General features: G+C 37.0%; 1 protein-coding gene across 1 annotated transcript in view; it reads left to right on the top strand.

Annotated features, from left to right (window-relative positions):
* The window catches only part of LOC134675665 (dual specificity tyrosine-phosphorylation-regulated kinase 2), a 267559-nt gene that overhangs the window by 203583 nt on the left and 37250 nt on the right, over nt 1-26726 (top strand). The window lies entirely within an intron of this gene.

The following is a 26726-nucleotide window of genomic DNA, read 5'->3' as shown; positions in this document are numbered from 1 at the left end:
GACGTTTCTCGGAGTCCCGCGGACTGGAAGCGTCCGCACCGCGACTGCAGCAACAGGGGCGGGCGTGTGATGTCTCTCGGAGTCCCGCGGACTGGAAATGCGACACCTCGGGTTCTGGCCCGCAGCGTCGCGGCGTCTCGGAGTCACCTTGGACGACAGCAGAAGAAAGTCGCGGCGCCGGCGCGGCGTGCGGGCGGGGCGGGGGCCGGGCCCGCGCCCCCGCGCCGGGGGACGGGGCGCCCCTGCCGCGCCGCAACTAACAACACGAGGTACTCCCAGGTTAATACGACCTGCCTGAGAACCGTCCTTTAGTGTCGAAGTAACTTCTGAGCGCCAATAAAACTAGAATATCATTAAACTGGCTCACCGGATGGCTCGAGACAATCCAAACCTCCTTATCAGCGAAGCGCGGCACCCTGAGCAGCGCGCGCAGGCTGTCCGCCGCCGCAGGCACGATGACCAGATGTAAAATGTAAATATAATTTTAGTTTTAGTTTTAAGAGCTCAGTGCGCCTCTCGCGCACTTGACGCTCCAGTCAAATAAAGAGTCAAGGGTACCAGCTGCCCAACTCAAAATATCCAAGTCAAAAAAAAAAAAAAGCGACTTGTTACCACTTGTTAACGAAAACTACTGACGCACTTCCTACTTCAATCTCGAAAATGCGAGTTAACGGTAACGATTTTAGCAGCATGGAATGTGAAAATTAATTTAGCAAAAAATAAAAGTGGGTAGAATCGAAAAGCACCGCTCGATGACTTCGATCGCGAGACCGCCAAAAGACTAATAGTGGCGATCTCTGCTATATCTCACTATTTAATCGACCGAGCTTTGGATCGGAAATGTTAAAGCACCATGCTGCAAAAATATACGCAAAAAATATTTGCGGACCATCGGTCAAGACGGTCGACGAAACAATGACATGGCGGCGGCGAGTGGCGGGAGGCGGGCAATGGTTGGCAGGGAGGAGGAAGCGGAACTACGTCACGGCGTGGAGCGGAGCGACTACATAGACGCTAGCGGCATCGATCGGTCAACGATCGCGTTACTCTCTCAATGAAGATATCCGATGTGGAGTACGGAACACATAATATAAGTATTAGTTTAATTTTTAAGTAGGTTTTTTTAATTTTAGTTTAGTTTTTAAATCTTTAATTCATAGTTAGATTATTTTTTTATTATTACCAATTATTGTTAATTAATTACATATACACTATATTTGTCTAAATTAAAAATTGCATATTAAGTTCATAAAGCAAATGGCGTGGTACCAACCTTTGTTTAGCAGTGCACATTACGGGCATAACCTAAACAAAGTAAGCAAAATTTTATGCGCAATTTGGCTTTGAATTTACACATGTTTAAACAATGTCATTGTCCTATCGACTACATTTACGATCCGGTAACTGGTGTAATAAAATTACAGCATCACCTCTTTGGAGACCGGCCAAGCAACAATGTATGCTAACAATCATGGCAAAACGCGGTCTTTGTCGAATTATACAGGGTGTTACTGACCATGGGGCTTTAAATCCAGGGCTCAATTGTACTCGCTAAACTGAGCTACTTTTATTATGGCAGCAACCCCGAAATCCCGAAAAAAATTTTTACTTTTTCATAGATTTTGGCTGATTAGATGTCGACGTTTTCTATGGAAAAGCCAAAATTTTTTCCCCGATTTTAGGGTTGGTCACATAGTAAAAGTAGCTCAGTTTAGCGAGTAAAATCACGCCCTGGAATTAAAGCCCCATGGTCAGACACATACTGTATAGAAGAGGAACTGACTAGGTACTCCTCTATGTAAAACACGTCGCATGGCAGCCTAGAAAAAACTGAACAGGTTTTCTAGATATTTATTGTCTAATTCTACAAGAAATAAAGGCTCTTTTATTTAATTATTGGTACAGGCAACATCAAAAGTTGTGGATACACACTTATATCTCTACAGGTCGCGTTCAAAACTATCTGACACAGTATAATTGTTCTACATACAGACACATATCTTTTCTTGTTAAACTGTCAGATACACACGGTGGCTAAAAAAGTGCATACCCGTTGCCAGGGAGGTTTTGGGATTATACTTAACAACTTTTACAACGCAACCACGAAATCGCAAAAAAAATTTTGGATGTTTGACATTTTGGCTTGTCCATTTTCTATGGGAGGGAAAATTTATTTTACGCCATTTCGGGTAAAAGTTGCTCAGTATAATCCCAAAACCTCCCTGGCAGTTATTTTTTAGCCAACGTGTATATGATAGAATCTTTTGGCGCATAGCATAAGCTACTTTAGATGCTTATAGTACTAGTACAGCACTGCTTTAAGAAAAAAAGACGATACGAATTTTTTGCCTCGATACGTGCTTCTCGAGCATGCCTCTACGTGAAGACAGCAGTGGTAAACGTCTCGAAAACAACTCATTTCATGGTCCAATAAGTCCGTTGATATGGCGTAAGGGAGACTCGGTAAAAAATGTATTACAACTTCGTGCATCATACTTGATTGAATGTACTTGTATTGTCTGGGCCAGCTAATGTAAAGTTACCCAAGAGCTTGAGTAGGTATGTTGGTACGATTTCCTTATCGGAAGGTTTACAGATGGGGGGCTTGGCCAAAAAAAAAGTTAAGATTTTGGCGTCACAAGCCATACTAGTGCGATATATGCAAGAACAAAACAGAACAAAACATGAGCATAAGAATGAGCAAGAGCATGAAGATGAACTCGTCACCAGCCTTTCTTAACTTCGTTCCAACCGAGTGTTCCACGACACACACCACTTTTTTCTAAATCTAATACGCTTGTAATCTAACTAATAACAGACTTTTGGTTATCAAAAATATAATAAGCAAAGATCTACACTTACAACTCAAGATATACTAGACCGTTTAATGTTAGGCAACTAAGCAGTATTGGGGCAGCTTCAAAACCGAGGCAATTTTGAAAATGCCAATATTCACTCAACTAGAAGTACTTACTACTGTAGTAAGCGTCCACTCTTTATTCAAACAAACACTAGGTATAAGTTTACAGCTGCAGGATGCCAAGGCACTTATACTGTTAATACATAGTCTGTATCATAATTATCATAAACATGTACACTTTTAGAACTATCTCTAGAAATTAAACATACATATGTATTACTAAGTTACACAGGTAGTACATTAAATAATACTCAGACGCTTGGAGTTGAAAAATGCAAGCGGTAGCACAGTTTAGTGACTCTCTATAGTCGTTAATTTCTGATAGGCCATTTTGTGTTGGATTTGTTTCGCGATTTGTCCATAAGCGTTGGAGTAGCAAGTGTTGCTAAAGTATGAAATGCTTCTGGCCCTTCTGGGTTTGTAGATATGTATTTGTTATTTTCAAAATTACACCAATGCACATTACTACGCATTTCCTAACCGTAAAGGAGGTAGATAAGATACATACATTGTGGATATTTGTTCCTACAACTGTTTGTATCTTTATTAATATTTCGATTCCAATTCTGTTCTCGTATTTACGACCGACCGACACACCCTTTCGGTCGATCGCTCGATGATCGGTGATAGATGGACGCGGAAATAGATGGGTACATAAATAAAGCCTGTTGATGTGTACGCGTCGTTGTATCAATGAGTGTTGTTTGTGTTTTGGATGATTCATACGGTTTTGTGATATTAATGAGTGTGGCTTGACCTGATAGACTTCGGTTTATGTATTTTAGATAGTTATTCGTAGCATATCGTAAATAATTAAATGACAATTTATTTCTAATTAATTTTATTTAAACGACAAACTTTAAAAATTTTGGGAGATAGAACGGTAGCCAAATGCAGTTGGTTCCGAGTGAGAGTGAGCGAGGCAATACTGGCTTCGAATGGTATTTCATACAAATACATGGAAGCAAGTCGTGTCGTCGCGAAGTGTCGCAGGCTGCAGTCGCGACATGTCGCTGGGTTCCAACTTATACCTTTAACTATGTCTGTATCTATAGGGATTTAAAAAAAGAGTAAACTAAATCTACCCACAACTGGCTTAAGAAGTCATTAAGGGTAGATGAAAACATTCCATGATCAAATTCAAATAATGTAGGTTAAAGTCAGGTCGTTCAGTGACAGATCCAGGTGGTTTTGTATTTGGTTGGTTTATCAATAAATGTTATAAATACCCGAAAATGTACTAATTATTTGTTTACTTCTATTTTAGTACTTTAAGATACAGAGTATACTCTATCTACTGGGTGTCAGTAGAGGGTAGAGGACACCTATAGAGAGTCATTAAGTGATAAGACAACCAATCGACAAAGTCAATTAGGTAACAAATGTAACAATGAGACATTTATCTTTTACTCAAGTTTGCCGTATACCAACAAGTTTTTTAATATTATGAAAGGCAGGTGTTTAAAGACGTAGTGTTTCCAGAAATAACCAGCTGTTCCAGGTTAACGTAATAATTATTAATAGCCCGTTAAAGTGCACGTTAACACCGTGTATTATTGTTTACACGCCTTCCTTATGCTCCGGGCGATTTCTCGACAGCCGGATTCATTGTTTTAAATTACGTCGAAACGAGGATTTTCTGGAAAAGCATAATTTTTTTAGAGACAATATATTTAAAATATTGGCATTAAAATGATACAGGTAAAGGATTTACTTATACTCTCGTTTCTTAATGAAAAAGACTATCTAAGAGTAAAGGGAACCCCATGTAGATTCCTTTCTGGGGGCCTAGCCAAGATGACAACGGTTGATAGAAAACGCCAATCGAAACTTGAATAGTGTATGGAAATAGGCACGTGATATAGCGTCTGTCATCTTAATAGGTACAGTCAGCAGCAGAAGTTGCTAAGCGGGCGAGGTGGTCAAAATTACCTTGACACGCTCTTATTCTCCTAACAATAAAGTCGCGTCAAGATCAATTTGAGCAATTCGCCCGCTTAGCAACTTTTGCTGTGGACTGTACATTTTCCCTTTTAGTTTGCGCTCTGTGTGCCCTGCCCAAATGTAACCCATTTTCTGTTCATCTAATTTGCTTAAGAGCTCAGTCTACTGCGCTTGTTTGTTAATAACCCATTGGATGCATCTGCTTACCTACACCTCTCTCTGTATGCGCTTTTCAAGGACGCGTTTGATTTGCTATATCGACCTAATATGGCAGTCTTCACATTGTGTCTCGTTTCGAATGAATCGCAGCAGCTTGCGGATCCACAATATCCACATCAGTGTGATAATTAACTGATAAATAACTATATGAACGCACCCTAAGGGCTCCAGCCGGTTACGGCTACAGTTGAACGTCCATCACCCGCTGCATCTGACGCGGACGCTATATATATTCGGCCTACTTGTCATAGCGACGACAATCACTGTGTTTACCGTTCCGCTCGCTGATCTATGCTGAACTATGATATTAAAACGTAAGCTATTAATAGGGTTTTGATTGCGTTTTATATGCAGGTTATCTAAACCTCCCTGCTCCTTCTTAATAAACACTATGACTAATAACTTGAGGAAAATAATCAGACTCAACCAGAAAAAAGTCTCATCTCTATAGAAAACTGCCTTGTGAAACATGTGATCTAGATATTGGAATAAACTGCACCTGGAGAAAAAGTAGCAAGTAGTTAGTAGCATTTAGAATCACGATAACACTACAAAAAAATTAAAAAATAAAGATTTTTTTTCTGGCAAGCCGAACAATTTTTTCTGAGATTGGCTTAACAAAATGAATACCATAGAAGCTTGCTGTATTAGAATTGTTGACATAATACTCCAACAAGGACCTATGTCAACAATTTAGTTTCAATACCATCCGTTCAATAAAGTTAAATTCAGTACTCTAACCGTGAAAACGCGATAAACAGACAGAATAACATGCGTTTAATATTAGTTTGCCCGAATTAGCACGTGTCAGCGCCGAATGCGTTTATGTTTTATCTAGGTTACATATCCACGCAATGCTTTCATCGATGAATGCAAAGGGGATGATGTGAATCAGTACAACACTGTTCAGTTGCGCTTTTGTTTGTAGTCTTTGACGTGTTGACTGACGAGATGCGGAGTCTAGAAGTCAAATCATAGACAATTAAAGGATAAGCAATGATGAAATTGGCACAGTAGGTGAGTAGGCTTAGCATAGGAGCGGCACGACAGTATCTCGGACGCGAGATAGTCTACCGGTCTTTTTCTAATTGTATTAATTACAGAGGGACTAGTAGTCTATCTCGCGGGCGAGCTATTGTCGCGGAGCTGCTGTGCTAAGCTTGCTAAACAGAAATGAAACCGGGTAATATCGACCGGGATATGAACCGTGATTACCTTTTTAGGGTTCCGTACCCAAAGGGTAAAACGGGACCCTATTACTAAGACTTCGCTGTCCGTCCGTCCGTCCGTCTGTCACCAGGCTGTATCTCACGAACCGTGATAGCTAGACAGTTGAAATTCTCACAGATGATGTATTTCTGTTGCCGCTATAACAACAAATACTAAAAACAGAATAAAATAAAGATTTAAGTGGGGCTCCCATACAGCAAACGTGATTTTTGACCAAAGTTAAGCAACGTCGGGCGTGGTCAGTACTTGGATGGGTGACCGTTTTCTTTTTGCATTTTTTCCGTTTTTTTTTGCTTTATGGTACGGAACCCTTCGTGCGCGAGTCCGACTCGCACTTGCCCGGTTTTTTTATTGTTTTCGAACTCCCGATATTTCGACGCAGTTACATGCATCTTGTTCACGGGTATAAGTTTAGTGAAACTATTGTGAATCATTATTCAGTAAGTTTTGTATTTAGTTTTGTGTGTTTCATTTTTAGTTGACCTATATGTCCAAAGCATTTTCCTCTTATTTCTGCAGCATAGTTTTATTCCTCGTGAGATCCATTTCGGCTTTTTTGTTGTGTAAATTTTTACTTGTAATATAGGGAAACAAAGATCATAAAAAAGTTTATAAATTTCCAAGAAATGATTAAATGAATCGTTTGCGGTAGGCGCAAAATATATTTCGTCAAAATTAAGTTTGCTGAGATAATAAGCAAATTTAGTCATATTTTCCTGGCAATAATCTCGTTTTGATACGTACCAATATCTTAACTTGCAATGTTTTCTCACTGGACATTTTAATAGCTGAGCATTGTGGTCGGATAAAGCAAATTCTAAAAGATCTACTGCACAACCACGAACATTATGTATGATATTGTCTATGCAGGTGCCACTGCATAGACGTGTAGGCTTATTTACTGAGAGTTTCATATTGAAACCTTCTAGAATGTTCTTAAATTCCTTACTGTATTTGGTATCTTCAAGGATATTAATGTTAAAATCACCACATAATATTAATTTCTTTTTTTGGTCATAACAATATAAATTTAGAATGTCATAAAGATTATTAAAAAATATGTCAAAGTGTTGATTTAAGTTTTTAGGTGGTCTATACATACAATAAACAACAATATTAAAGTCCGTCAATTCGACAGCACAACATTCAAATATACCAGAGACACAGTATTTTTTTGAGTCTGTGTCTATTACTCTATAATTTATGCCATTTTTGATAAGAATGCAAGTACCTCCATGTCGAACGACTCTAGTGAAATTAGAAACAAGTTTATAGTTTAAAATATTGAGCATTTCAAGATCATTGTTTATCATATTATGCTCAGATATACAGAGAACATCGACTGATTTTTTGTTAGTTGCAAGATCATCTAGTGCTAAAGTTAAAAGATCAGATTTATTCAATAATCCATTGATATTTTGGTGCATAATATTTATATGATTAGTGACGAAAAAATGTATCATCAGCATCACTTAAATTACTATCGACATTGTTTGCATTTTCATGTGTGTTATTAACATTGTCAGTAGAGAGATTCGGATCAGAAACATGTGGAGTATTCGCATCTATATCAATAGCATCATAACACGCGTTATATGGTAAATAATTAAAGTCAATATCTTGAACGAGGCTAGCTAAATCATTGATAATAGTTCGCATACCTTTGTTATTTAGGACACCCAAACTACCTGCAAACATATTTTCATTGTAATCCAGATTTAGATTAGAGTCCAGTAACCAAGCATATTCATGTGTATTCACATCTAAGTGCAGCATGTTATTAAAAACTTCAATCCTGGTATTGAAAATATTTGAGAAAACCCCAGATCTATATGTAGGAGCGCATAATACGAAGTTAGTGTGAGTAAGATCCTTAAGGGTTTCACGTATGTGAGTAATTAACTTTGGATAGTTGCACGTAGATGTGAAGTCATTGTGTCCTATTAAAACTATACAATAGTCAGTATTGGTTAAATCTAGAGTCATTTCTTTTATGTTTTTGAATAGTTCCGTTAGTCCCCCACCTGGAGTGATAAAATGACATACATCGAAATCATTGTTGAACATGTTTAGAGCTATGTTTGTGATATTGTTTCTGCGATTTGTACTTAGAAAATACATTTTTCTCCTGTTCAAATTATTTAGAAATGTATGTGTACATTGTTCTTGTGATCTTATTGTAGATGTAGGGTCATATTGTGGTTCCTGACTATATCGTTCTAAATCTTGAATTTTCAAATTTAAAGTTATTATTTCTTCATTCGCTTTCCTGAGTTCCGTTTCTAGTAATGCAATTTTTTTCTCAAGATCACTTATTATGGGACTTGCAGTACTGCTTGCCGGGCTTCCTTTATGTTTTTTCCTATTTGGTGTTCTTCGATTTGTTAAAGGCGAGGGCGTTCTACATATTGTTTTGAGTGCTTGTATCTCCTGTGTAAGCTTTTGCAATTGTCTCTTTAATTCATTATTTTGTATGATGAGGTTTTCGAGTTCATTTTCTGTGCTGTTTAGTTTCGTAGTTAGGTCAGTGATTTGGGCTTTGTAATCTTGTAAAGAAGAATGTTCACACACGGTATCTGCACTTCTTGACAGTATGTCCTCCATAAGAGAGTCTATAGATTCGTCGTCACTTATTTCCTCGTGAAGTGATTCTTCAGATTTTGATTTTATAATTTTGTTTAATTCTTTATTTTGTGATCCAGTGGAAATTGAGGCGTCTGTGGCATTTGAAGTTTCTGTGTTATTATCGTTATCGGTGGTATTTAAAGTTTCGGTAGTATCAGTGTTTTCGATTGTATTCAAAGTATCAGTGACATTTGACGTTTTTAAAATAGTTCCCCTTCTTCTTCTGGGCGTCTCATTCATATTTTTGTGAATAGAAGTACTAGTTTTTTTATTCACGACCTGTTTTTTGATTACAGGTTGAGGTCTCCTCCTTGATGTAGCAATGGATGGTTTGGGTTTTTCTGTAGACATTCTTTATTCCAGTGAATAATAATAATAAGTAGTGTAAATAAAGTTACAAAATTATATTGTACTCGTGCAGGTCCTTTTCATTTGTTATTAGGAACTAATGATAGCAATATGTCCAATTTCTGGGTCAATTTTATAATAAAATATCAAATGTCAAGTAGCATTAAAATCGGCAGGATGAAAATAGCGATTCTGTAGTCCTTTATATCCAATATTGTCAAAACAAACGTAGAAAAAAATCCTTCTAAAGTGATATGCCGTCTTCTGCGTAGAAAGGAAAAATCACCGTTAATAACGGTTAAAATAACGTTATTTGTATTGAACGCATCCGTAGAAGATTGGCAACCCCGGCCAGCTGTCAAATTGTTGTCACGCCTCCAATGATGTATAACCAATCAGCTGATCACTAAATGAAGATTGTGTTGTGATTTGATGGTTTAAGTGCAAAGTTATTCAAAATTCTGTTTTTAACCGAAATAGTCTTCATACCTGGATATAATCTTCAGATTGATTCTTCATGATGCAGCTGTATTTGATGAGGGATTACATTTTTGCTAGGCAGTCCGACGGTTGTCTTCAATTTGAGCACAAATATGGGTAAGTTCTTGTAGGATTTCGCTAGATATCTTTTATTTAACTCGCAGTAGATCCTATTACAATCAAGTTACGTTCCGTTCAACGGACAACCTGCTAACCTCCGACAGCACTTTAGGTTGCTCCAGAAAATGTATTTATAGGTTTAGTAAAAGTTGCGGGGTTTCCGAGATATCGAGTATAGTGGAGATGTCCCTAGCAGAGAAGCTTGCATAATATTTACCCGTTTAGTTACAAAGTCAGGACAACTCCTTCTCAATTATATTCCAATACCGTTAGACGATAAAAAGTTATGTGCTGCAATATACTAGAATAGAGTATAAAACATAAAACATAATTAGGTACACAGGTGCTCAGAATAAACCAACATACTCGTGAGTATTATTTGCTAAGTTTTCTTGAAATGAGAGTTTCTAAAACATTTTAACTCGTGTTCCTAACTGCCACTGGCAAATGATCCGCTGTTTTATTGATGTCTTAAATGTAATAATAAATATATAACCGAGGATGTGGCTTTCCGGCGTACGGTACCACCTGTGTCAATAATTCGCAAATACTTGCACACAAGTATTTTGGACACTTCAGGTTGACCTGTTTGATACAATGTAAGCATAAAATGACAGATTTAATTCTAATTATGAACATTAATGTTTATCGATATTGTAGTGATGATTTAAGGTTTATAAAATTTTAAGGTTTAAGGTTTGTAATATTTTCAGGTCGTTTCAGATGTTTGTATTTCTTATTTATTTGCGTGTGTTCGTATATTATTAAATTGTATAGAGATGCAGCTTCTCTCTGAAATTTCGAATGAGAGCTATTCGAGTTAATCCATTTTTTTCTGTGAAGATTTTATACCAGGGGTTACCTACCCAACAAATCAGTGCTGCCTCTAAAAATGCGGATGCGGATGTCAAGATTTGGTACTTAATAAACGTCAAATATTACATTTTTAGCATTTTTTATAAAAAAAAACGAAAAGTTTAGTATTTGAGCAAGAATATAGGTGCGTTTTATTTAATAAACAGTAATTTGGCCGACTTTTCGGGCTCTAGCCGATTTCTTTATATATGATGACGAAATTACTAGAGATGCCCCGAATAGTGAATTTGGCCGAATACCGAATACCGAATATTCGGCCTCTCTCTCGACCGAATACCGAATATTCGGCGACCGAATATTCGGCATGACATACGAACATTTTGTGCCACAATTATTATGAAAACTGTTCGCCATCAAAGCACAACGTTTACTAAAATGGGGCATTATCTATGAAAAGGGACCTTATTGTCGATGGCGCTTACGCCGCACTGCGTCGCGCGGTATTGTATTTATATCGGAGCATCGTTAATAATGGCGTAAGCGCCATCGACAATAAGGTCCCTTTTCATAGATAACGTCACAAATATATTTTTTTGTTGAACAGAATTAATGAATGTGATTAGAGTCAATCAAATCAGACCCATGATAAAAATAAAATATTTTGTAATCAACAAATACTCAAAAACGTGGCTTCGCATTTAACTATCTTTCCAAGAATAAATTTTAAATATTAAATATACCTAGATTTTTGTAATTTTTTTGTGTAATTTTTCTTTTTAGCTAGGTGCAACAGATATTCGGTATTCGGCCGAATAGTAGGCAACATTCGGCCGAATACCGAATATTCGGCAAAGTGGCCGAAGAGGCCGAATACCGAATAGTTGCCGAATATTCGTGGCATCTCTAGAAATTACCTAGCACTTAGCCGCCGGCGCCGCCGCTAATACGTTCCTGTTACCGACTTGGTCGAGATCCGCATCATGCGGACGCTCCGCTCGATTTTATGCGGATGCGGATGCAGATGCGGATGTTGAAAATAATGCGGATGTTCCGCGGATGCTGTTGCGGATGCAAATATCCGCAACATCCCTGCTACGCATACAAATTGTTTCAAATCTCTGGAAGGTAGAATCTCTACATAGATAGATACAGGCACCTTCTGGGCGAGCTCGCTCCATCGTAGGCCACGTCTACGCCTCGGCTAGTCTGTGGCCATGAGTAAGCCCATTCATAATAATAAAAAAAAAAAAAAGATGTCACTACTCTGGTTTTATACCACTCTGCCCCTCTATTGTGTACAGTTGTGATCAATACAAGCGCCAATAAATAGGTATATTGTGGGCCTGTCGCTGGCAAAACATGTTGATGTATACCACACATTGATACGGTAGCGCTAATTAGTTGCGCGACCTTGGAACAGTTGGTTAAGATGTAGGTCAGTTATTATTTATATAATAGGAACTGTTTGTAATCATTATTCATTCTAAAAAACAGTTTGTATTTTATTACTAGCGATCCGCCCCGGCTTCGTACGGGTAAACCTTAACAAATTAATCACATTATACACCTAAACCTTCCTCAAATAAATAAATAAATATTATAGGACATTCTTACACAGATTGACTACGTCCCACAGTAAGCTCAAGAAGGCTTGTGTTGTGGGTAATCAGACAACAATATATATAATATATATAAATAAATATGTACTTAAATACATAGAATACAACCATGACTCAGGAACAAATATCTGTGTCATTACACAAATAAATGCCCTTACTGGGATTCGAACCCAGGACCATCGGCTTCACAGGCAGGGTCACTACCCACTAGGCCAGACTGGTCCTCAAGAATCGTTTTCGAGTTTATCGCGAACATACATACACACAAATAGATAGACGAGGCGGGAGACTGTTTTATAAGATGTAGTGATTATATTTACACTTTGCCTGAATTGTGAACTTAGGATTTTTAGGAAAGTCATCCCGGCCCAGTAGGACACGACACGGCCCCGTTGCGATTCCCGTAGCTTTCGGCTTCTGCGGTTCGTTAATTTGAAACACTTCCTAGAATTCGAATCCACGCACCGTTCGACTTTTTTTGGCAAGCGCCATTGGCGAAATGGCAACACACGTTTATTTGACAAATGGTTGAGTCAGTTTCGTAATTCTTATGTGTGTGAAAATATTGTTGTTCCGCACGATTTAACTTGGCATCCAGCGTATTACTTATATTTATCGAAGCTATCAAATCGAAATTAATTTGACTTTTGATATAGATGTCAGATTTTTATAGCGAGGTCATTAATAATTAAAATTTGGCAGCCATTCATGTAGATACAGCCCGAAATTTTTTAAATACGGAACTACTTAATGCAGTACCTACTCGTCTAGTGTAGAAGTAAGCAGTTCCAAAAGTTTGCTGTCATGAAAGGGTGTCGCTATTATGGCTCCTCTACACGATGGGCCAGCGCCGGCCACTCCAAGCGACGCAGCCATGCGGTAGAATGAGATAGCAATATTACTTGCTCCCTCTAACGCATAAATGCGTCCTTTGGAGTGGCCGGGGTTGGCCCATCGTGTAGAGGACCCATCAGATAACGCGCTAAAACCAGCACTCAAAGAACGATTAATTGTCACTGCTAAAATGAAACCACGCACATTCGACATTATATTTCCGCTCCAAATATCCGATAGATATATCGACACATTCGACACGTTGTCATCGCTTATCGTCCCGATCGTTACGCTCTCTCCACACTCCCTGCCAATTAGTCTGCTCTATGTAACGTGTCTTTAAACGAAAAACGACTTAAATCCATAGAACCTCTTAGCACATTACGACCATTTTCGTTTGATATATGTAATTTTCTGGTGTACATTGTAAGTATGGGTTTAAGAAACATACCGGCTCCTATGTTCTTTTATGACAGAATGCCTGACTTTCATTTTTTACTGTGTAACGAAAGTCTTTGCATACGAATTGTCTAGAGAGCTATGCAAATTTGGGCTTAATTGCTGGGTTAAGGTGGTTCGCTTTTCATACAAAATTCAATCAAAGCTCATTAAGTAACTACACACTATTAGTACACAAATATTTCCGCATTTATCTTCTTTCGAATATTCGTTTGCGCGAAATTAACAGGAAAACAATGTTTTATACAGAAATCATGCAAAAATCATAGTTAACTTTTCATCAATTTTACGTATGTGTGTGTCACAAATGTCGTGTACAGATACATTTGCGACGTTGCCATACCATTTCCGACGTTGCCGGGCTGACCACGGCTCGAATTTGGAGTGCCGTCATGTTTAGTGCAATTTTGTTGACACTGATATTTGACAGGTAGTTAATTGACCTAAGCAAGAAGTTCGTCAGCTTAGCTAAGAACTATCATGGCGTGTTATGCAAACAGTCGCTTTTTTGCTTGCAAACGGAAGATTCCCGGTTCGATCCCCAGTCATTGTATGCTGGAACATAACTTTTTGTATTTTTGTTACACCTAAATTTCGTATTGTTTTTTTATTTTTATTTAATTTTTCTTATTATCATAAATCGATTATTAAGTATGGGCTACACGTATTCTTTTATTTTTACAAAGATAATTAGAAATTATACTCTACCTAATCTCTCTGATTTTTACAATCAGGACATCCTCACTGCAATAAAAACCGGGCAAGTGCGAGTCGGACTCGCGCACGAAGGGTTCCGTGCCATAATGCAAAAAAAAACAAAAAAAAAACGGTCACCCATCCAAGTACTGACCACTCCCGACGTTGCTTAACTTTGGTCAAAAATCACGTTTGTTGTGTGGGAGCCCCATTCAAATCTTTATTTTATTCTGTTTTTAGTATTTATTGTTATATCGGCAACAGAAATACATCATCTGTGAAAATTTCAACTGTCTAGCTATTACGGTTCGTGAGATACAGCCTGGTGACAGACGGACGGACGGACGGACGGACGGACAGCGAAGTCTTAGTAATAGGGTCCCGTTTTACCCTTTGGGTACGGAACCCTAAAAAGAAGTATATAAAATTTCCTGTGGTTAAAAATAATGGATTTTGTCTATGAATGAAAAACACAATTATTACTATAGTTTGTTTTTTTTAGCATTAGAAATAAGGTAAACAATCTTGACGTGTCTTTTAATTGAAAAACACATTTTAAAAATAAGTTACGGCAAATATGTAACAATTATAAATCTAATACGATCATTTATATTCTTCTGCTTTCATAAGTAATCATTTTTGATTTTTAAAAAACCTGATAACACTGAGTATGTGGGGGAAGCGCTGCTGGCCTAGCGGAAAGCAATTCGGAGGTCGCGGGTTCTAACCCCGGCTCGTACCAATGATTTTTCGAACTTTTGTACGAAATAGCATTTGATACCTATTTATACACCGATACCTATTTTTCGGTGAAAGAAAACAATGTGAGGAAACCGGACTAATCCAAATAAGTTTACTCTCTGGGTTGGAAGGTCAGGGCAGTCGCTTTCGTAAAAACTAGTGCGCATGCCAATTCTGGGATTAGTTGCCAAGCGGAGAACGAATATCTGGGAGACCGACCAAAGCTTACAAAACATAAAAACTCAAAAATGCGCGTTTTCTCATAGACCTAGCTAAGAGATCAAACCCCTTATAGCAAATTTCATCGAAATCGTTAGAGCCGTTTCTGATACCATCCAAATATATAAATAAATAATTATATATCTAATAATTGCTCGTTTAAAGGTAAGATAACACAAAGGGGAAACAAAATAGTACATTTCGATGCTAGTGCGGAAGGTATGTCATTACTTCACGAGTACCGAGATATCTTGCCACGAGCCGCAGGCGAGTGGCAAGACTCGGGACGAGTGAAGAATGACATTTCCGCACGTGTATCGAACGACGTTTTTTAATACAGTTGCGAAAAAATAAGAAAAACATTGTTAATCGTACACTAAACAAAAGTGGTAACAGTGACAGCTCGGTTAGACGTCGTCTTTAAGTATATTATATCTATTCAGGCAGCTATTCCGTTCCATTCAGTCAACTTATTAAGAACGGAATTTTCAATATTGAATATTAAAAAATAAACGTGTTATAATGATGAAGAGGTAAGTAATTAAATATGAAATATGTAATATTTTTCGTATTCTTACATTAACGGTGGGTTTTTATGCTGATTACGACGTTTAAAGGAAACTAATATTAACACTCATCAATAAGTAGTCGTGAATTGGAACAAGTATAAATTTAAAAAAATTGGAAAAGTAAAAAGCACTAGTTCGAGATAACCAACTTTCCGCACGCTAAACAGCTACGTAAAGTAGCACTTTTTGAGCAACTGTATTAAAAAGAAATTACCTACTCGCACCAGTCTTGAACCCCAATCCTCTTGCACGTATTTCCACGAACATACCGTTACGCTATTGCAACATACTTACGTTGTGTGAAATTGTCTACTAGAAGGATCACGGAAACACTGTTTGCATGTGTGAGTAATAGTAGGAAAAAGCGTGACAGCAACACTCCGTCGAATTAAAAAGGTGGTTTTTGCACAATGAAGTATTCAATGTTTATTTTAATAGTTCAATATTTACTTAAAGAGTGCGCGAAACATACTTTTAAGTATACAAATACCAAGACCATTTCACAAAAAAATAAAATCTGAAATTTTGCAAAAGTGGTGCCATCTAGCGAGAGTTAAGTTTTGAGTAACCTAGGCGAACCACCTTAATTCTATAAATGCAGTATCAACTTAACTATGGGTTTATGGGAAATATATTATGTACATTCGGCATTTTAATTATACGTCTGTAAACCATAGGAGCTCTCGATTGTGTTCGTTCGGTTCTTCATATCCATTGTTCGTTATATCATGATACATTTCTCGTGGGAAAATTACATGGTACTTTCAATAAAATGGGGTTTTATAACTTTATCTGGGTCATCATAATTTCAGCCAAAAGTGGCAAGCTTTTATCTAAATGCAGAATATACTTCTGTAAAGCCAAGTTAAAAGTCTCAAACTCATAGGACTCATACCTTAGTTCCGCCCGAATTAAAATTACTCTTTGCATACTACACTTAAGGAAATTAGATACCACTGCCATCATTCCTGAGAAACTTATATTTCCCGATCAAGGAAAATGCTCCAAAATGTTCACGCTCCAGGGAATTGTAACACTGTGTAAATTAGATAATCCCATGAACACTAAGAATCGTTGGCTGCGACCCGAGCGTTCCCGGAACCTTGGCGGGCGACCGGCGACTCAGCGCGCGCGTTGCCAAGCGACAGCATAATGCTAGCAAGAAAAAAAGTCTTTGATCTTTTAAAAATTTTAGGGACATTCAGCCTCGCGACGTGCTTTTTAATGTCCTTTCGTGCTAGTTTTTTTAGTTACTTTTCAGGTAATTAAACCCCGAGCGCTCCCAGGAACTTGTTGGAACTTGTTGAGACGCGCGTTGCTAAGCGACGGCATTAATAATTATGCGGGCAGGAAAAACGAAGTCGTTGCTCTTTTGAAAACTTTAGGCACATCGCGAGGTCGCAACTGGCTTGGTTTGGCTTGTTAATATCCTTTCGTGCTGGTTTTTAACTTTTTTAGATTCATATCACCGTTAACGGTAACGGTAATGCGTCATTCGGATTATTTTATAATATAACGTTGCGAATGAGCGTACTCGTATATGAATCAAAACTTTTTACGTTAAGTGCAACTAACTTCTTCTCAAGGTTCTGATGATGGGATCCTAGAGAAATCAAGGAAACTCTTCGACTATCATTACCTAATGCGACTTGGGTATTTACCAACAGTTGAATGCACCGATCTGTGCAGCTGCTGATGACATTAAAATTGGGATTCTAAACTATTAAATTAAGTCTGTTCTTGTTTAGAAGTTTTTTATTCCATATTGTTGTTGTTTTCGTTAATTTTAATACTTTATTTTTTATTTGCAGGTAACTATTTGCCGTTTTTGTAACGAAAAATGAAGATATCGGTAAGATAGAATAGTGCAAACTTAACTTACACGTGCCGTGGTTAGCTGAGCTAATATTATTCTAAGGTCAAGTATAACTTAGCATTTATTCTAAGGTCATGCACGTATCTCGTATCAATCAATCAAATTATGTACAGTCACCTACAATAGTATGTTACACAACAAAGGCTGCAGAAATGTCTGACACGATCTTATTTGTAGAGACATAAGAGCGTGTCACATATTTTTGCGGCCTTCGAAGAGTAACATTATTATTGCATGTGACTGTACCTAACCAAGCTATGATGATAATTTAATTTCCCAATGGAATTACTCTTTGTTCCTGGATTATTTTCATGTTTTGTTGTAAAACATACCGTAAAACGGGGTGAGTAGGTTTCGCGGGGAGAGTTGGGTTATGAATGGGGAGAGGTTTGAGAGGGGGATGAGAAGGGATTTTAAGGCTACTGCTACAAAAATAATGTATTCCAATTTAAAATGGGGCTATAGTAATACGCATAATAAAAAAAATCGATCCAATAATCTTCCAAAATCACCTTTGTATGAATAACCCTCTCACCCCAAATACGAGGCACTACGGGGTGAGGTGGGTTTTCCTCTTTATCGTCAAAGTTATGAAATGGAACTACCCAAAATAAAATACAAACTAAAATACAAACGTCCGAACCACTTATTTTATACAGCATTCAGTTTTCATATGTAAAAATTAAATTTTATCGAGGTTTGAAAGTCAAATTTCACCCAACTCATCTCATTTTACGGTACCCGACTTGAATTACAAAAGATTTTATAAGTCGCTATGGAAAGGTTAACTTTAGATCGTCTGTTCATCAAAATCTGACGAACAGACGATCTGACCTACGTCAGATGCAGACTCATGTTATAAACTGAAAATATAGTCCATAAACTCCATAACCTAAAGTCCAAAAACACAAAAAACTTAATATATGTAATTTGGTTTATTCCCTAGTTTTTCTTATGTTGTTGTTACTTGTTACATAATTGTTTTGTTTACTTTTATGGTTCCGAGTTTTTAAACCCTACGATTTATAATCGACGAAAGTTAATGAACGTTTCTTATACATCTAAAAAAAAAGACTTATGTAATTTCAAAACAACTAAATTACTAAACAACATAATATGAAAATAAAACAAAATGTGTATCCACACACACATGCTTTCTCAAATATCTTAATTTTAAAATTTAGGGTTGCCAACAAAAACATTTCATAATCTGAAGAATATTCAATTTCTGATTATGAAATGTTTTTGCTGGCAACCCTAAAACAATTGACCGTAGTTATGCAGAAAACTACCAACTCAATTTTTTTGTCAATGCAGAAAGCGACCAAAGCTACTGAGTTAGGGTGTAAGTCACTTTGACAAAAATAAAAAGTTGGTCGCTTCCTACAGAACTACGGTCAATTATAGTGTAATAAAATATCCGATGCGTGAAGAACAAGTTTTTAATAAAAACAAAAGGAGATAAAGACGTAAACTACCGTTAAATTACGCAATCAATTTAAGAAGTGCATTCTGCTTTACCGTGTCCAGTGAACGAGACGCTCCTTTTTTTACCCGCATAATCTCGATTTTTGTTCCTAGAATTGATCTTTCGATATCCTTTAATTAAGTACAGTTTTAATGGATGTAAAGGAGGAGAAAAATATTTGGTTTTTTTTTACATTGATTCATACTACTAATATAACACTTTAAACTCTCGCGTTTTGTACAACAATGAAATTATATCGCGGTAGACCCGTTTATGTAATACTAAGTCCGATTTTCAAAGATAAATTTGTGTAATAGTAATGTTTAGGAGTGCTCTAGTATTAATTTATAACTGTATAGAATACGGTTTTCGAATATTTTAACATATTATTGACCGGACGAGTGCGAAGCGTCTCTGTTTTAGCTTGCAAAAAAATGCTTCCGTAAAAATTTGCCCTCCCATAGAAAATGGATCAGCCAAATTTTTTTTACGTGATTTCGGGGTTGGTCCCATAGTAAAAGTTGTTCATTATAATCCTAAAACCTCCCTGGCAACGGGAATGCACTTATTTTTTGGCCATCCTGTATATCATTTCTCAATCAATTCTCATGAAATTTTGTAAGCTGGTTCAACAATCATATGTTTCTTGTCGATTCCGTTTTAGAAAACTTTTGAAAACGACGGAGCCATGGAAATTTAAAAAAAAAAGTTTACCTAAAGCATAGTGGCTCTTACTTATTTAATTTTAGTGGTTTTTCATGGAATCTACTCAATCTTCAGTAGTTCAGTACTTTCCTATTTTCCGGTGAAAATGCTATTTCGCAAAACGTAAACTATTCAAACATAAAACAGATCATAAATTTTCCGCAATTTGCATGTAGCCGTGTGATGAATCCATTCTACTAAGCAGTAGCTATTATGTGTATATTCCCAGGAACAAGGGCCTACCGCGAACTTCGTTCGACGTACTGCCTCTCTATCACACTTATTTACGAATTCCCAAGTGCGCCAGAGAGGCAACACGTCGAACGCGGTTCGCGGTAGGCCTTTAGTAACAATATATTAACCCGTCAACACGGTCATGTTTTACGGAACACATCAGGTAATTCGCTTCAGTCGTACCAATATAACATGAGCTAAACATGTTTATCTTTTAAGAGGGATAAGCCAGGAAATTAATAGGAAACAAAAGATATGGCGCGCCGCGCGAAACTTGCGATGGAAGATATGGCCGTCGCGCTAGTTTTTATATCAATTTCTCGGAAAAAAATTTGCTTGTACTGTATTATACTATTACTGTTACGTATGCAGGGTTGCAGGGAATGCAGGGTAACGATATACATATCGAGCCAACTTAAACCTTTTAAGGTTTTCGTTGGCATTTGGCCTTAGCAAAAAGAATAGATAGTATAGAGGGGTCCTGTCATTGTAAATTTTGTAGTCACACTAGTCACAGTAAATTTACTGCCATCTATCGACACACGACTAAAACTCAAAATGAAAACATATAAAATTATCCAAAAAATGTATATACGAGTATCATTTTGATCCATGTTCATTCAAAATGTGTGTGCGGCATCTATCCGATAATTACTTTTTCTTGATTTCCGAGGCACGTTTTTTCCTTAGACTTTATTCATCTTATACGAGTTACATATGTCTTTGGCCTTAGTAAAAAACATGTAAAAAATCATTATAAAAACTACAATTAGGAACTGCCTGAGGTCAAGCTTTTAATTGGTAACTTTGGGAAGCGATGGGAACAGATCGGGTTTCACGGGAGGATTCCCGTACTAATTAGACGACCCGACCGAACCGGCGGAACCAGAACAATGCGGGGAAAATCTAAAAATGGAACGTCCTAAGCGTATTTGACTAAATTGAAAAGGCAGTATTACTATCTATACAATTGTGTTCTGTATAAAAACAGGCCTCATCAAAATAATTGCAATCATTCTCTTTAGATCCAGTCGCTAGATCCAAAATGGATCTAGTGGGAAAAGTTTTTCTTCTTAGATCCAAAATGTATGTTGACATTTAGAAACTGGATCTATAGGGAAAATATAAATATCATTAGATCCATTAAATTTTTCCTATGAAGAAAATGGATCTAAAGAGATTTTTTTTATCTCAACAGATCCAACTTGCAATACATATACCTACGTTAATGTATTTAATGGAGATTGGATTTATTTAATTCTTTATTCTGTCTGTATGTCTGTATATATGTTCGCGAGAAACTCAAAAACTACTGAACGGATTTTCATGCGGTTATAGAGTAATTCTTGAGAAAGGTTTAAGTGTATAATTTATTAAGGTTTTGTGTAACCCGTGCGTGGCCGAGGCGGGTCCCTAGTAAATAATAAAATAAATCGAAGGTTTGCCAATGCGCTATAATGGAGCGAAGCGTATTAGGTGTTCAAAGAACTGACCGCAGCAAATGACTTAAATAGTAATACCTAAGTAATTTATTATTATTTTAATTTTTTCTGATTAATACTACAACGGTAAATGTAATTAACGTTCATACGGTTTCGAATCTGTTTATGGCGATGAAGGAACCAATGGATTTAGTAACAATACCTAAGTGTACTTTAGTTGCAGTCTTGTATCTCATATGAGTGACATTTATTAAAAAGAGATAGATGATGATATAAATATCTAACTTATTAAATATTGTGCTAGGGACCTTATCACAATAGGTGCGTTAAAGAAATTAAGTTATAGCAAACGAAAACCTAGGTACGGCACCTACTGGCTTTGCAAGTTTCCTTTATGAAAATATCCGAAAAGAAATTATAGTTTGCCAAAGGACCGTCTCATTTCAATCATAGACAGAGAGAATCATACTATCTTTGTCTTACACTAGTACTAGCACCCAAAAGAAAAGGATGAGTATAGTTTTCCTGGTTCTTACTGACAAATTGGTTTGACCAACTATAGTTTGGTGATGCTTGCTTACTGGTAACACGTATACATGAACACAACAAATGTTTATGAGGAACTATCTAGTACCTATTCAAGAAATAAAAAAAAATAGTTGTGTTTGAATCATTTAGTTACTTGTCTTTAACAGGCGACATCTCGTAGGCAGTAGAATCAATTTTTGAAGTGGGCAATAGCGGAACTAACCATCCCCACGTCACTTAAAATATGACAATTATGCCGGCACCACAGAGTCGCTCTTACACGCTTCAAAGATGATTTTACAAATTATTGGACATAATAAGTGTATTATAGGTATTGGAAGTTGGAAATATTCAAAATCTTTACAAAATACAACTATTCACCCATCATGACAAATGTTACCTCGTTTCTGGCTTTGTATGAAAAGTCAAAACCGCTTTAATATACCTACGAGAGCGATAGAGAGGCAAATAATATATGTATTGCTTACACCACGTGGAGTTAATAATTTCCTCGATTATTCGAGATTAATAAGTAATTGTTGTCTTATGGACATCCCACATGATCTTTAGCAATGATGAGCGGATGTATCTGTATATATGTATATATAGTGCGACATAAAATTGAAGAAATTAAATTAAATGGAACTAAAAGAGATACTAAATTGTTGCCATACTTAAGAATTTTACGTCAAAAATGTAACAATTAAGTAGAAAGTGGCGCCCTCATTTATTTTCCAAAATTTCTTGCCGAACTATAGTTATGTACTTACGAGTATAAGTCACATTCTAACCTAGCTTGGCACCGATATGAACAAAGTGAGGCAATATCATTATAAACGTCATAGTTCTATACATAGATAAATACCCGCTTATTCATAAACGTTTACTAAAGTTGACAAGCCGATAATAATCGTTTGTCCCTTTCCGACGTATTGGTGTGATGGAAAGGGACAAACGATTATTATCGGCTTGTCAACTATAGTAAATGTTTATGAATAAGGGGGATAATATTTAAAGTTTATATAAATTTGACATTAATGATGACATGGTCAAATTTTGTCATTATAAAATGCTAATAATAAAACACTTTTTTTACTTGTTTTAATTCTTGTTTATTACTTAAAAACTACTTCAGCGGCGTGGTACGATCGCATTGTTATAGTCGGTCAAACCAAATTGTCAGTAAATAAGAACAAAAAAACTATGCTCATCCTTTTCTTTTGGGTGCTAGTACTAGTGTAAAGCCCGCTCCACACTCGTGCGCTGATCTGCGATCTCGACTCCCACACTCGCGTTCGCGGATTCGCGCCGCGATTCGCGCACGAGTGTGGAGGGGGCTTATGGCAAAGATAATCTCTGTCGATGTATATGCCTTGAAATGAGACAGTCCTTTGACAAACTATATCACCTGCCACAATGCCTGTCACGTTCTAACATTTAAGTGCGAAAGTGACAGACATAGTGACATGAGAATAGGCCTAAGCTATAGTCTGTAAAGCACAATATGTCAGTAGCAATGTAAGTACAGCAAACTGAAGTAGGGCAACACTCAAAGAGCAGTATTGCGCTAAGAAAAGCAGCAATGTACATCGAACCAAAACATGAAATTATTTACAACAATGAAAATAAATATTTAACTTTGCTTAAGTTCATGCACAATCTTATTTAATATATTGCTATTTAATGGTTTTCGAAACGTCAACGATTCAAAATGTAAACAAACTTGATGGCTGTCATTCACGAGCCACATTCCACAGATAAAACAGAGATGACACCCGATTTTGAAATTAATCATAACAGTGTTGCTAGTCTGTGCGATTTTTCAAAATTGCCGCCTTTTACTACTGACAAGATTTGCTTGACCCAGTATATCAAGATCTAGATTTAGACCAAGCTTTTTGCACTGCACATCTTTCTGAATTTATTTATAGTAACTGATGACAGGGACGCAGCAACAAGTAGAAGTAAGATGGAAATATCTACATAGTGTCTGGCATAAGCTAGCAAATCCAATACGGGTGAATATTTAAACGGTGGTTAGCATAGGACCTAAGAAGTATATTGAGATAGATTGTGCTTAGAAACACAATGAAAATTGTAACCCTACAATATAATTCGGTCCGCAATGTAATAGACCACACAAGATACGGAATACGAGCTATTTATTTAACTATACGTGTATTTTCTGCTCTAACACGAATATGCCGGATGCACGAATAACCAGAATCAAAAGGCCTTAGACAACGTACGCCATAGCACATAGCGTTCTTGGCGCCACGGGCACTTTGAAGGGTCTTGGCGTTGCAAATGCCGTTCAGAGTAGCTTTGTCCAACTCTACATAGGTACGTAATCAGCAAGCGATGACAATCTTCAGTTCAGTGATTACAAATACCATTTGTTTTGTTCAAACTTACCCTCCGGACTAACATATATATATTTACCTACAAACAAACAGACAAACGCGGCGGGGGACTTTGTTTTATATAATATATAACCAGCGACCCGCATGGGTTACACAAAATATAGCAAGTTATACACCTAAACCTTCCTAAAAAAATCACTATTGATAGGTAAAAGCCGCATAAAATTCCGTTTAGTAGTTTGAGTTTTTCGCGAACATACCTACACATGCACAAGCATACATGCGCGGCGGGCTTTTTTTACAAGATGCAGTGATACTGATATTATATGTGTAGCGATGCATGAGGATCACCGCAGACTCATTTGGATAGCTTCCACGAAAATAAAAGCAATGATAGTCGAACGAGATGGCGCTGTGTGTTATGTGGTAGGTATATTTTGTTGTCAATAAAATAACGTTTGAAAAATGACAAAACAGTGGACACAAAACCTATGGGGTACATTTTATTGTCACCCCCTCATTCATAAAACTAAAAGCCTAACCTACTTAATTTATTGAATAACATTGAATAATTTTACGGTTTAGACTCACTTGTTTTTAGTCACTCGCGCGACATGTTATAATAATTACAAAGGTGTGTGTGTGGGTGTGTTAATTATTCAATGTTAGTATGTCTCACAACAGCTTAAATTTGAGTACTTAATTTATGTTTTATCCCTTTCTTACAAATACATAAGTTAAAAGACAGAGTAAGACAAACGATTTCTTCTTCTTCCTCGGTCCCTCATTGCTGAGGATCTCGACCATTGTATGCATTTGATTTTACCTCTATTATATTTTATAATCATTAATTCACTGGGTCGAGGAACATTAACGCTGATAAACTATTTATTAATTATGTGGTTCGCGGTAGCCTGCTGAAATTATGCTCTGTACATCAATAGTTATATTATAAATATTCAAAATGACTAAACACAACAAAAAACCGGACTGCGAGTCGAATCGCCCACCGAAGGTTTATCCGTACTTTTTAGTATTTGTTATAGCGGCAACAGAAATACATCATCACAGAAGAAAGGAAACTTCCTGCAAAAACGAAGTTTGATAGCGGTTCAGGGTCGAATCATGCTTTCCCTTTCTAATATATGGCACTATCCCTTTCGGCTATTTAGGTTTGTCACAAATCAAGTGATTTTCTTATCTGTGGTCGTGCACGCAAAAGGAAGTCAAGTGGTGCCAACCCTAATAATTGCTCGGAGCAATGCTGAGCCGAGCGGAGCCGAGTTTGACCGAAGTCAGGAGTTTCGCACCCCTGGGCCTACCACACTTTCCATATACCAAATAATATGTGCAAGGCATATGTCAAGTCATGTCTTACAAAAGTGGCGGAACTCAAAGCGAACTGTTACCTAGAGAAATCTATTTTGTGTAAAATATACTGTATCTACTGATCACATACCTATGCGTGCGAATGGCGAGGAAAATATGATGTGGAACTGGATATTAGCAACAAGACTATCGTAGATTGTCCACATATTACCTAATATTTATCTAATAATTAAATACCTATTTGTATCAGGCAGCAATATAACAAATAGCTTTTAAACTATGAATACATAGGTAAACTATTCTGTATCTCCCGATCTCCCGAACAAAAACTTAAACTAACTTATGTCACTATCAAAGTTTCATAGTACCCGTACACCTATATTAAACAATGAGTCAGCCGAACCTACAATATCTTGGAACTACATAAGTATTTTAGGTACCAGTCTAAAATAAATGTAACCTCACACACGTCACTATCAAACACAAACGTGCTAGAAATAGGAATACATTAAAGTTATAAGTAGTTGAAACTTTTCTACGAATTTAACATTAACTGCATTGGTAGGAGTCAGAAACAAATCAACTTCCAGTGCTGTAGGTACTAACCGCATGCTTGCTAGGTACTATACTAGTTGCTTGTCGAAACGCTATGCATGGCTAGTGACCACATCTGTTTTCCTGTATCAAGCCCGAAGTGACCAAAACTTTAATCAATAGATTAGTAGTATTTTATGCCGAGTGACCACGCTCCACCATGGTTGAAATTACCTTACTGCCCTTACCTTACCTAATTGCCCGAAGAACGTCCCCATGTCAGTTCGATAAGTACATAAAGTATGTATGTAAGTGACCAACATGTCATTTTTCAACGACTCATTGTTAGCAACTTATAACAATCTTAACACAACTAAATTATTTCTATAGGTTGATTTAAATACCTGA

The sequence above is a fragment of the Cydia fagiglandana genome, chromosome 22 (genome assembly GCF_963556715.1).
Source record: "Cydia fagiglandana chromosome 22, ilCydFagi1.1, whole genome shotgun sequence".
NCBI classification, from domain to species: domain Eukaryota; kingdom Metazoa; phylum Arthropoda; class Insecta; order Lepidoptera; family Tortricidae; genus Cydia; species Cydia fagiglandana.
Note: the sequence above shows the minus strand (reverse complement) of the source record. Positions and strands in the feature narration are given on the sequence as shown.